This window comes from Hipposideros armiger, unplaced genomic scaffold, assembly GCF_001890085.2.
Source record: "Hipposideros armiger isolate ML-2016 unplaced genomic scaffold, ASM189008v1 scaffold_49, whole genome shotgun sequence".
NCBI classification, from domain to species: Eukaryota; Metazoa; Chordata; class Mammalia; order Chiroptera; family Hipposideridae; genus Hipposideros; species Hipposideros armiger.
Window position 1 is genome coordinate 5392710 of NW_017731399.1, and position 11719 is coordinate 5404428.

The window sequence follows — 11719 nt, forward strand, 5'->3', positions numbered from 1 at the left end:
TTCCAGGGGATAGAGTATAAATTAAATCAGAAATCATTTTAAGCCTGGCCTTCCCCCCAACAATTTTTTTTTTTTTTTTTTTGGTTAAGCTCTGTCTTCCCTGTCCTGTCAACCTTTTCCTTCCAAAGAGGAAAAATCTAGACCTAGGCCACAGGCCAAAGAAAATGCTACAGAACAAAAGAAAGAAAACGACATGTGCAAGATGGTGCAAAAGTGATTCAAAACTCATGTAAACATCACGCGGTAGCCTGAAACTGTCTGCAATAGATAAAGGTTAAAAAATGTAAAATCATCCCATAAATAAGCACGAGAAGCACATACCCCAAAATAAATCTCACAAGATAAAAAGGGACGGCATTTAACAGAGGAAATCTGCAGGGCCGGCTTGCCCCACCTTAAGCTTTTTACTTTCTTTAGGAAAAGCAATCAGGTGCTGCTGAAAATCAGCATTTAGCATTAAAAAGACAAGAACTCATCCTGAGGAATTTCTGAATGAAGGTAAACTGAATAAATTAACCCACAGGCACTTGGTACTTTCATCCTACTGTATTAAGCTTACATAATCAGAAGAGGAGCAGTAATTAACCTTGAGAGTTAAGGGAAAATAGCCCAGCTTTAAAAGCTATTTAAAATCTAAAAAATAAATACAAAAATAAAGTCTATTATGTTAACATCGAAAAAGGGAAAATCCTGAAAACACATTAAAGAGTTTCATTGTAACCTCCCAGATAATGAATTTGGGGTAAAAATCAATATGGGTATCTGAAAAATAAATCCTCCCAAGCTAATCAAATTTACTGTTATTGAGACAACCCACTCATCAAGGGACAGCAAGACTTCCACTCCTTAACTTTAATGGATTTGACAACTCATAAAGACACAAGAAAAATGTTCTTCCCAGAAAAGTACAATACATACCAATGGCTCTTTGATCCCAAGTTGTATAAACTATTTCTTCTTCCTTGCCCTGAAATTCTAAGCATAAAAATTCTACATAGACAGAGAAAAGGAAGCAAATAAAGTGGCTGCAAACAGGCTGCAGTGGTGATAAGAGAAGTAAGTCCTTTGACAGGCTTATTATCTTCATCTTGAGGCTTTTCCATCTCAGTTGAAGTCACCTCTATTTTCCCATTTACTGGAGCCAAAGAACTACAATCCATTCTCCGTTCCTTTCTTTCACACCCCATATCCATTCTGCTAAGACCTAAAAATTCTACCTCCTTCAAGACAATCTTGAATCCTTCACGCCTCTCCATCTCCACTGTCACCACATTGGTTCAAGCCACTATTCTCTCTCAACCAGACAGATCCCCGTTAATCTTTCTACCCATGACCATTTTCCACAGAGTATTCAGGCTGACCTGCTGAAAGCCCTCCAATGGCTTTCCATGTCCCAAGATGTTACGAAATGTAAAGGATGTAAGATTTTTACCCTAATTTCAAGCTATTGGGTTGTCGGATAAGTCATGACGCATTTTTGCAATGAAAAACATAGAAAAAATACGTCATGACTTTTCCGAAAACCCAACAGTAAGTTAGCCTGTCCTGGTTTTATAAATGCTGGCAAAAGACAAAAGACGTCATCACTCATAGCAACAGCAGTAGCCAGGGTATCAGCATTTTTTGGTGCCAGTCCCTTAAGTCCCAATTGGCACCAGGTGACACAAAGAGGACCATATGACACCTGCACAGCAGTGGGTTGTGTTATAGGAGAGTAACCCTGTGCTTGAGGAACCCAAATCTTTTATAATGGGCAGTAAGCCTGCCTGACCTTTATCCCAAAAAAAGACACTGTCTTTATTATAACTAGTCAATAAATCTGTCCGATCTTTGCTCTGGAGGGAGACACTCTCTCTTCCAAGGTTGTTCACTACACAAATCATCCTTGAAAAGACAGTCAGAACAAAGGTAGTCAGTGCAGAAACACAAGACACATGGAAAATTGTCTCCCAACATTAGAATAATGTCTTACCATGTCTACAAGGCCCTGCATAATTGGTCCCTTTCTCTACGGTTTCACGTGGAACCCCTGTCTCCCCAGCTTACTATGCTCTAGCTCCCCTGGCCATCTACAGTACCCTCAAATAAACCAAGCTCTTTTCTGCCTTAGGGCCTTTGTCAGTGCTGGTTCTTTTGTCTGAAATGCTCCTCCCCTTATCAATCCATCAATCCATCTATGTAAGACCCTACATTCACTGTATATTTCCTTTTTATCACTTTGCTCACTCATTCATTCAATAAACATTTACTGGACACCTACTATGTACCAATCCCTATTACTGTAGGCATGATAATTACCTTATCTGTGTGTTTATTCCTTTATTGACAGTCTTCCTGGAGAGTAGAAACCTTGTCTTTACATTCATCCACAAAGGCCTAGAACTTAAAATTATGCCCTAAGTAAAATTGCTGAATAAAAGACAAAACTATTATAATACTAAATATCTAAATATGTCTAGGTCATAGCACTGCCCGAAAAGCATGGAAGTCGGAGCTAGAAGTCCTAGATTCAAACCCTAGAGTCATCATTTGGTGGTACCCGAACTAGTCTGTTCAGTTCTCTGTAAAATGAAGAAAACTCCTCTTCTGCCTAACTCACAAGATTATTGTGAGGATCAAGTGATGGAATCTATCTGGAAGCCCTTGCAATGTTAAATATAATTTAAAACCAGTAAGAAACTAACAGTTAACACTTATGAGACAGACATTTATTCAATGGAAATATACTAGGCCCCTACAATGAGGCTGACCCCACTGTGGCAACCATAAAAATGTAAAACTTAAAATGAAACTAGAACATGTTTTGTTCTTTCATAAACATGAAGGGGAGTGGTTTTTCCCCTTCAAATACCTTTTGGACACGCTTTGAAAACTTTCAGATAAAAGGTGAGTCACCTTTCCCTGCTCTTCATCCCAGAATAGTAAAAGAATGCTTTTTGGTTACTTAAATTATTTTTAAGCAAGCCATTCAAATGCCAGTTAAAAAATTTTTTCAACTAGATTTACATCCTGAATGCCAATCTCCAAAACAGGAGTTTTTAGCTTTCTGGCAAAAGTTATGAATTTATTAATTTTATCTCTTTACTGACTTCAACTGAAACCAACAGCAGTCTCTTCACTGCAAGGTGGCATGCGTGCGTGCATGTGTGTGTGCATGTGTGCGTGTGTGCATGCGTGTGCGTGCGTGTGCGTGTGCGTGTGTGTGTGTGTGTGCGTGTGCGTGTGTGCGTGTGTGTGTGTGTGTGTGTAGGGAGAGTAAGCTTCAATTTTAAAATGCAGCTTCAGAGCCAATGACAGGAGGGCATAGTGATCCTGCTGAGGTGTAAGCCAAGGACTGGCAGCCTGACTGCAAACCGACAGTCCACTCAGACATGCCACATGGCTGGCGTGAGTTCACCAGCGAACTCCTCTTTCATAACCTCCCAATCGAATGGCTCAGAATTTAATTTAAAAAGGCACTGTGTCTATGATATAACATGACAGTGAAGTCTAAACTGATAAAAATGACAAGTCTATGCAATACTTATTAAAAAGGAAATCAAGTAGAATATGAGAACAGCATGATTTAAGATTCCTTTCATATAACATTTTCCAAAGTCAATATACAAACACATATAACTAATAGCATGTTACGCTGGGCTAGTGAAAAGGCAGAATAATAGGAATAGGTGCTTCTAAACATTAAAACCAAGAAGAAAATATGAAAATGAAGAACAGAAGTACCTGGGCAGCCTCTCTGAAGCTGAGAAAGAGGCCTGGGCTAGGGGGCATGGAGGCAGGTGAGCCACAATGTACACCTGAGAAACATTAATGAAAGTACACGTTTCTATATATATATAATTACAGTCAGTACCTTTTTATTACACATGCGAGAGTCTCTCAAAAATGTCTCCTTACATGTTATTTTAAAGATGGCTACCTACTCCAAATTTGGAGGGGAAAGGCAGCAGCAGTTATCAAACTATCCACACAGTCCTTTCATGGTAGTAAATACAAATAAAATCTAGGGCAGCTAGCAGCTTCTGCCTTGGTGTTTATACAGAGAAAGTCTAAACCTGTCGTCTTTCAATTAAGTAATTTCCTTTATAAATAACACCGCCAGCTACCATCTGAATGCCTGCACTGTGGCAGGCACATTACATTCTCTATCACATGTGATCAATACAACAACCCAGGGAGGCGGGTGTGATCATCTCCATTTCACAAAGGAGTGCTAGCAGAAATCAGTGAACTTTTAAATCTTGCCCAAGATAAATTAAGAAGTGATGGCACTGGAATTTAAACCCAAGATGATCCTTTTCCAACATTCTTGCCCTTTTTATGCAATGCTGCTACTCCCTCTCAGTAAGTTAATATTGACTGTGTTCTTGGCACCATATGAGTGAATAAATGAGATTTACATTTATTATTTCATTTAATCTCTGTAAGAACCCTGCAAAGTGGTTATTATTAGCCACATTTTTTTTTCCCCTTTGAGGAAACAGAGTAGTAGTTAAGACGCTTTGCCAAAGTCACACGCTAACTTAAAAACAGGACAAGCGGGGGCAGCCGGTTAGCTCAGGTGGTTAGAGCACAGGCTCTTAACACCAAGGTTGCCGGTTCTATTCCCACATGGGCCAGTGAGCTGCGCCCTCCACACAACTAGACTGAAGACAACAACTTGACTTGGAGCTGACAGGTCCTGGAAAAAACACAACTGTTCCCCAACAAAATTTAAAAAACAAAAAAACAAAAAAAATAGGACAGGCAGGAATCCAAACCTAAATCTGCTTGATACAAAGCCTGTGTTTCTACTACTGGATTATGCAGTCTTCACTTTACAGCATTTTAAATAATTATATTAATTATTGATATATTACTAGTTTACTGTTCACAATATTACATGAAAATGTACAGAAGGTATAAGCTGTTGAAATATGTATTTTGTAAATATTTTTTCAGAAAAAAACTAGAAAAATACATTGCAAAATAATTTTTATGGTATTTATGACTGATAGAAAATCACTGATGAATTTTTTTAAATTTCTATTCTTCTAATTTTTCCTTCATCATGATATATAACTTACAAAAAGGTAAAGCATACATACACAAAAAACTATATTTTAGTACAGATATTTCTCCCTCTGTTCTCTGGAACCTATCAAAATTAAGTTTTGATTATAAAACATGATACAAGTTTAACATATCTTCAGAGTTGAATAAAAGGTGAATAACATTGAAAATATGCCACAGAATTAAATCATGCCCAAATTTCATAGCATGAAAGAAAAATTAGTAGCCTTTCGATTATATTATACTTATCCAAAAAAAGAAAGAGTTAGTAAAAGAGAGAAGTATTCAGAATTCCACAACTTGGAGGAAATGCCTAAAAGGAAAATTACTAAAACCAACCAAGTTAATACAGCATGAGAAAAACACCCTTGGAAACTACAGTATAAAGTATTTATGGGAAAAAAAGTCAGCTGTAGTGATGGTCCAGGCAGTTGAGCAGATTAACAGTTAATATGAAGAACCTACTTAGTGGCTCTGAAATGCTGTTTAAGCTAAACAATCAGAATACAAATTTCCACATTCAACCATTCAACCAAATTTACTTTTCAAGATATATACTCTTCTCATCTTGTTCAGTGACCCTACAGCATGTTAACAGAACTGAAGCTTCATGCTGGAGACTGCAGTAATCAAAATGGGGAGGTGCAAAAATCTGAAAATGGGAGATGCCTAAACTTCATTTCCCTAAAGGAAACCACCACTCAACTACTCACTGTGTGATCTGACGAACAGAGTATCATTTTCGAAGCCATCAAATAATATGCATTCTAACAGAAGAAAACAGTATGGGATCAGGAAGGAGAAAAGGAGATCTTCAATTTTTTCCAAAATGTTTTATGATCTAAAGAAAATGTGGCAAAATGTTAAGATGTGATGAAGATGTAAGGCACTGTGTAATTCCTTTTCCTTCCCTTTTAAAATAATTTAAAATATTTTAGAATTAAAACCAGAAATGTTTAATATGTGTAAGTCAATATAACATTCGTTCCTCATAGTATACTCATATTGATTAAAATACATACACACGACCTCAACATATCACTCTAGCCTGACCTGTGACATTTTACCACCCAAGGAAGCACCTGTTGATGTGCATACCAAACATTCTTCAATTTTTTAGTTTGCTCCTTTGTAAATTATGAATTCAGAAGAACTGCCACGATAGGATAAAAAAAATTAAATCCTTTATGTAACGATGCCAAAATAGTCGTAAGTCACCTGAGATGTTTTGTGTGTATGCCTTGAGTCCATTTCTAAAATGAAAATAAACAGGTTTTCCTCTTAAAATGGTGCCCCTTCCAGAACAGATAGTCCTAATCCCCTACAGGAAGGCACAGGCTCTCAAGACACCTTACAAAGTGTGCCACCGACTCTTGGCACCAGAAAAGTCACTTTTGATATTAAAGTGACAAGAGGATATATCAATGGCAAGCTTGTGGCCTGAAAAAAATAAACAGATTTTTAGAAAGTGAGCTCTTAACTTGCTTCTCACCAAAAGAACCAGAAGCCACATTTGCACGGTGCTTTTGACTCCATGGGCAAAGGCACGAAGTGGAAACTGCTGTCATATACAGGAAACAGATGGGTGGATAACGCAACTAGATAATCAACTGCCTCCCTCTTCCCTTCACTAGAATTGAAGAAACACTAAGTAAGGAAACAAATCAGAAAAGCGAAGGTCCACAGCTGAAGCAGGACTTGAATACGCATCAAGGAGCATGTTATGAGTGTCACATAGTGATTAGACCTACATGACAAAGACATTTTCAGCTCTGTGTTTTTTCCTTACTCTCAACAATTAGTGTGATACTTGTCACAGCTTCAATTAAAACTGAAATCCATCTGTACCCTCACCAGCCAAGCAAGTCAGATATTAACTGAGGTGCAATAATCTGCTGTGTTTAAAAACAAGTATTTACTTTGATTCAAACACTTCTTAAACATCAACTGGGTATTAAGGCTCTGAGCAAAAAGCTGCAGAATTCCAAAGGTCACAAAGGCACAGGCTCTCCTTTCTAAAAGTTTACAATCTAATGAACGGAGAAGGATACGGAACAACAGCAACAATACAAACCAAAGTGTTGGGAGGTACAACTTCCAGGATGGCAAAGAACATAAAGGTTAGAAGATAACTCAATAGGATCAAGGAAGAACAATGAATAAGTTTCCACTGGGCAAAGAAAAGAACAGGGGAAAAGCAATTCAGGGGAGGAAACAGAATAAAGACAGAAAAGGCTGCTGTGCACATGGTGTTTGAGTAAACAAAGAGTATAAACCATGGAAACACGTCTGAAATATCAAACATACAAATAAACACTTAAACTCTAAAGGTTGCATGGAAATTTTCCCCGAGAACCACGGGAAATAAACTGACTTTACTCTCCCTTCAATATCTATCATCTAGCTTAGGCCTTGCCCTTCATAAAGGCAGATGCTTACTGCAACATCATTTCTAACATCTGTGATCTTGTGTTGGATCAATCATCACGAGATTACAAAGATGGCCACTGAGTCTCATCATCCTAGCCGTTAGTTATCACCACATGGCATATCACTCAGAATTATGGCGGAAGTGGGAATGATCACTTTCAAAAACAGAGCAGCATTTGGATGAAACCTGGAAGACTTGGATTCTATCAGACAGCTAAAGTATAAATGAGTATTTAAAAAAAAAAAAAACCTATTGTGATGGTGCTAATCCCTTATGAAGCTTGGTGATCATGTTCATCCTACAGAGAGAGGTAGGCGAATAGAGAGAGAGAAAGAGAAAAAGAGAGAGAGAGAGAGAGATTTTTGCCCCGGTTTTATTGAGATGTAACTGATGTAAAATGTTGTATTCGTTTAAAGTATACGACATGATGATTTCATATATGTACATGTTGCAAAATGATAACAAGTTTAATTAACATCCATCATCTCACATATTCCAAATCACTGAGCATTACTGCAAAAGAAAATACAATTCTAATGATGAATTTGAAAACTTAACTTGATACACACAAAAAAATTAGTTTAGAACTTTGAAGTAGTGCCTAAATTGGAAAATAATAAACTTCAACAAATTAGTCTAAAGAACTGCAATTAAATTTTAGTTATTTAATTCTTGTTAGGCCATAAGCCTTTCAAGAAAAAAAATACGCATATATTCTAAGAATGCAAACCTTGCTACCTTAAATGATAGAACTGCCTCATCACGTACTTACATAAGACATTTAAACAAGAAGAAATAGTGGCTTTTACTTTTAAAAGGCTACCTCAACAAAAGAAAGTCTGAATACCGTACCTGGCAAAAAATGCCAACAAAGCATCTCTAACAACCAAAGAAAGTAGTTCATTGGCTGGAACCAACTGGAAGAGCAAGAAGAAGGACTGACTGAGGGGTTGGTGTTGGGAGGCTGGAACCATGCCACAAAGTTTTTTCAACAACCTGCTAAGGAGCTTCAAGTACCCTACAGGCAGCGAAAAACCACCAAAGGTTGATTAGGGAGTGTCACCATCAGAAGAATGCGCACACACGTGTGTGTGTCTGTGTGTATGTGTATGCAAACACACACACATTTTTTTTTTCATTTGCACCCAAAAAACTTCCACAGTAATGTGGGAGAATGCCTGAAAGAACGGCATTGAATAAAGAAGTGCTAGCAACAAGGCTGTTGCACTTTTCTAAATGAGAAACTGGGGACTGAACCAGGAGAGTGGGAATGGAGAAAGGAATGAATCCGAGACACTCAGAGATAAAACTCACAACACTTGGAAAACAATCAGGTGTGGTGACTGAGAAAATCGGAACCAAAATCAACTAAAATCTTTACGTGGAGGGGCTGGAAAGCATGGTGGTGCTGTTGTCCAGGTTAGGAACTGCACCACCATAAAATTAATAACTACACAATTCTCAAAATTAACATTTCATCAAGGTTACATTTAACTGATCTTCGAAATAATTAACATTAATCTTCAACACAGTCTGAAATCATCCATTAGCCACACAGAAGCCAGTCCTAGAAACAGGCTCAGCTCTAAAGGGACATTTTGAAATGTGTCTATTTAGTGTACCTGAAAGATCCCTCAATAAATAGCTTAGACTTATCAAAAGATACAAGATAGTCTACAAAAGAAACACAACATAAATGGGACTAACTCAAGTTTCTCTCCATAATGGGTAACATTTGCTCAATGAATTTATTTCATACTAGAATATGTTTCATGCTCTACTGATGAGTTTTAGAATTAACTCATTACATCACACTTTCAATTACAGTAAACCTTTGAAAATGACATATAATATATGGTAAATTATTAACAACGCTTCTGAAAACAATACAAAAGTATACTTCTACAATGTAATCAGGGTTAATGCCTAATGTAAGAGCTAAAAAGATATTTTAACAAAAAAGTATACCATTGGGCCGGCCGAGTGGCGCAATGGTTAAGAACTTGGGACGCCAGAGGGCCCCGGTTCGGATCCCACATATGAGGGCCAGTGACACTGCCCTCTACAGCTAAGATGCTGAACAACAACTTGGGCCAGTGAAGCAACGTCCTCCACAACTAGACTGAAGAACAAAACGACAGCAACTTGTCTGTTCCCCTTCCCCCAATTCAGCAGCACTGTTCCCAACCCCCCAATTCCCCAATAAAAAATCTTTAAAAAAAAAAAAAAGTATACCATTTTTATCATACCACCTTCTTTTTACCACTCAGATTTCTTGAGATATAATTGACAAATAAAATTATAAGATATTTAAAGTATAGAACTTGATGATTTATATGTGTATATATATACACATTGTGAAAGGATTCTCTCCAAGTTAATTAACATATCCATCACCTCACACATTTACCTTTTTGGGGGGTGGCAGGGTGGGTAGCAATAAAAACACTAAAGTTCTACTCTCTTAACAAATTTCAATTATACAAGTGTTATCAACTATAGTTACCATGTTATACATTATATCTTCAGACCATATTCATCTTAGAGCTGGAAGTTTGCATCCTATACTACCTTCTTATTTTTTAAAATCAGAGTAGCTGCCACTTAGACCCAATCTCTTTGTGGAACATGCTGGTTTCTAAAGATTAACAGGCTCATCTTGAACTGAAAAACACATACAAACCCTGGTCAACAATTCAAAGTACAACCATAAATGCACAAACGGGATAACAGTTGGCCAAGGGCATAAAAATTAGGTAAAAATTGGTGGGACAAAAGAAACTAACACTTGTAGAGGGCCTCCTGGAAGTCTGGGCCGGGCTAAGAAACTGTCTCTCCCACCCCATTCCCACTGTACAATGAGTCTTTGGATAACTGGGTGTAAGTTACATGAACGCAGTGAGAGGATTTGGTAACCAGCATATCTCCAGATTTTCAAACAGCATCTGGCACACGGTAAGTATTCCATAAAGATTTGTTCAATGCATGGATGAGTGGGTGGATGGCTAGATGGCTCATGGATGAATGAACAGGCATTTTTAATAACAATGTTGGTCTGGCCCATGGATGCAGAAAGAAATCCTGACACTTTCAGAGAGAAGGAGCAAAAAATGTTCTTGCAGCTACTGTTTCCTTCCCCAAGAACAGGCTATCACAGCAGAATGGAAAAAGCACGGGCTCCATTATCAGGCCTAGGTGGGAAGCCAAGTTTCAGACTTACCTTTAGCGTGCCCCCGGACAAGTTCCTACTCCATGACTGCAATGAATTGACTAATTCTTTAACCCTGAAGCTGTAAAAAGACTTAACTGGAATAACATATTAGAGTACCTAGCAAGTACCTTGTACATGATTAGTACTTAATAAATGTAAATCTCTCCATGTACTAGGCCAAGGGGAAAGACCCTGGAGATAACACAGTGTCAGTGAAAGGAATTCTAGTGCAGTCCACAGCAGGACAGCACCTGAGTCACTTTAACCATCAATCCGAAAGCCTGGCTCATGGTATCATGTTGGAGGATGAGCCTGGGTAGGATTCAAAGAAGGGGCTGGATTCTGCCAGTGTAACAAAATACAAAACAAAACAACTAGTATGTGCTCTGGGCTTGACAATTTCACACTTGCCAAAATTAGGCATATTTTTCTCGGCTATTATGTCAAAGCACTTTATAAATAATATTTGAAGTACATGAGGTGTGATAAAAAATTACAGTGAATGTTTAAATTTTTAAAAAATCATAACAGTAAAAGACATATTGCCATTAATCCTCCTCAAAATACTCCCCCTTGCTGCAAACACACTTATCCCATCATTCTTGCCACTTTCTGAAGCAGCTCTGGAAGTCCTCTTTCATGAGTGTCTTTAATTGCACTATCATAGCTGTTGCCTCAATGTCCCGAAATGATTCAAACATTTACCTTTCATGGTCATTTTGACTTTGGGGAAGAGCCAGAAGTCACACGGTGCCAGATCTAGTGAATAAGGTGGATGAGGACACACTGTCATGTTTTTCTTTGACAGAAATTGCCATATATCAGAAGTGATGTGTGACACTGAGCGATGTCATGATGGAGGATGAAGTAGAGACACTCATGAAAGAGGACTTCCAGAACTGCTTCAGAAAATGGCAAGAAAGATGGGATAAGTGTGTTTGAAGCGAGGGGGAGTATTTTGAGGGGGATTAATGGCAATGTCTCTTTAACTGTAATACATTTTTTTTATTTAAACATTCACTCTA

General features: G+C 37.9%; 1 protein-coding gene across 1 annotated transcript in view; it reads right to left on the reverse strand.

Moving 5' to 3' along the window:
* Positions 1-11719, reverse strand: part of SIPA1L1 (signal induced proliferation associated 1 like 1) — a 347884-nt gene that overhangs the window by 277914 nt on the left and 58251 nt on the right. The gene's annotated exons all lie outside the window — the stretch shown is intronic.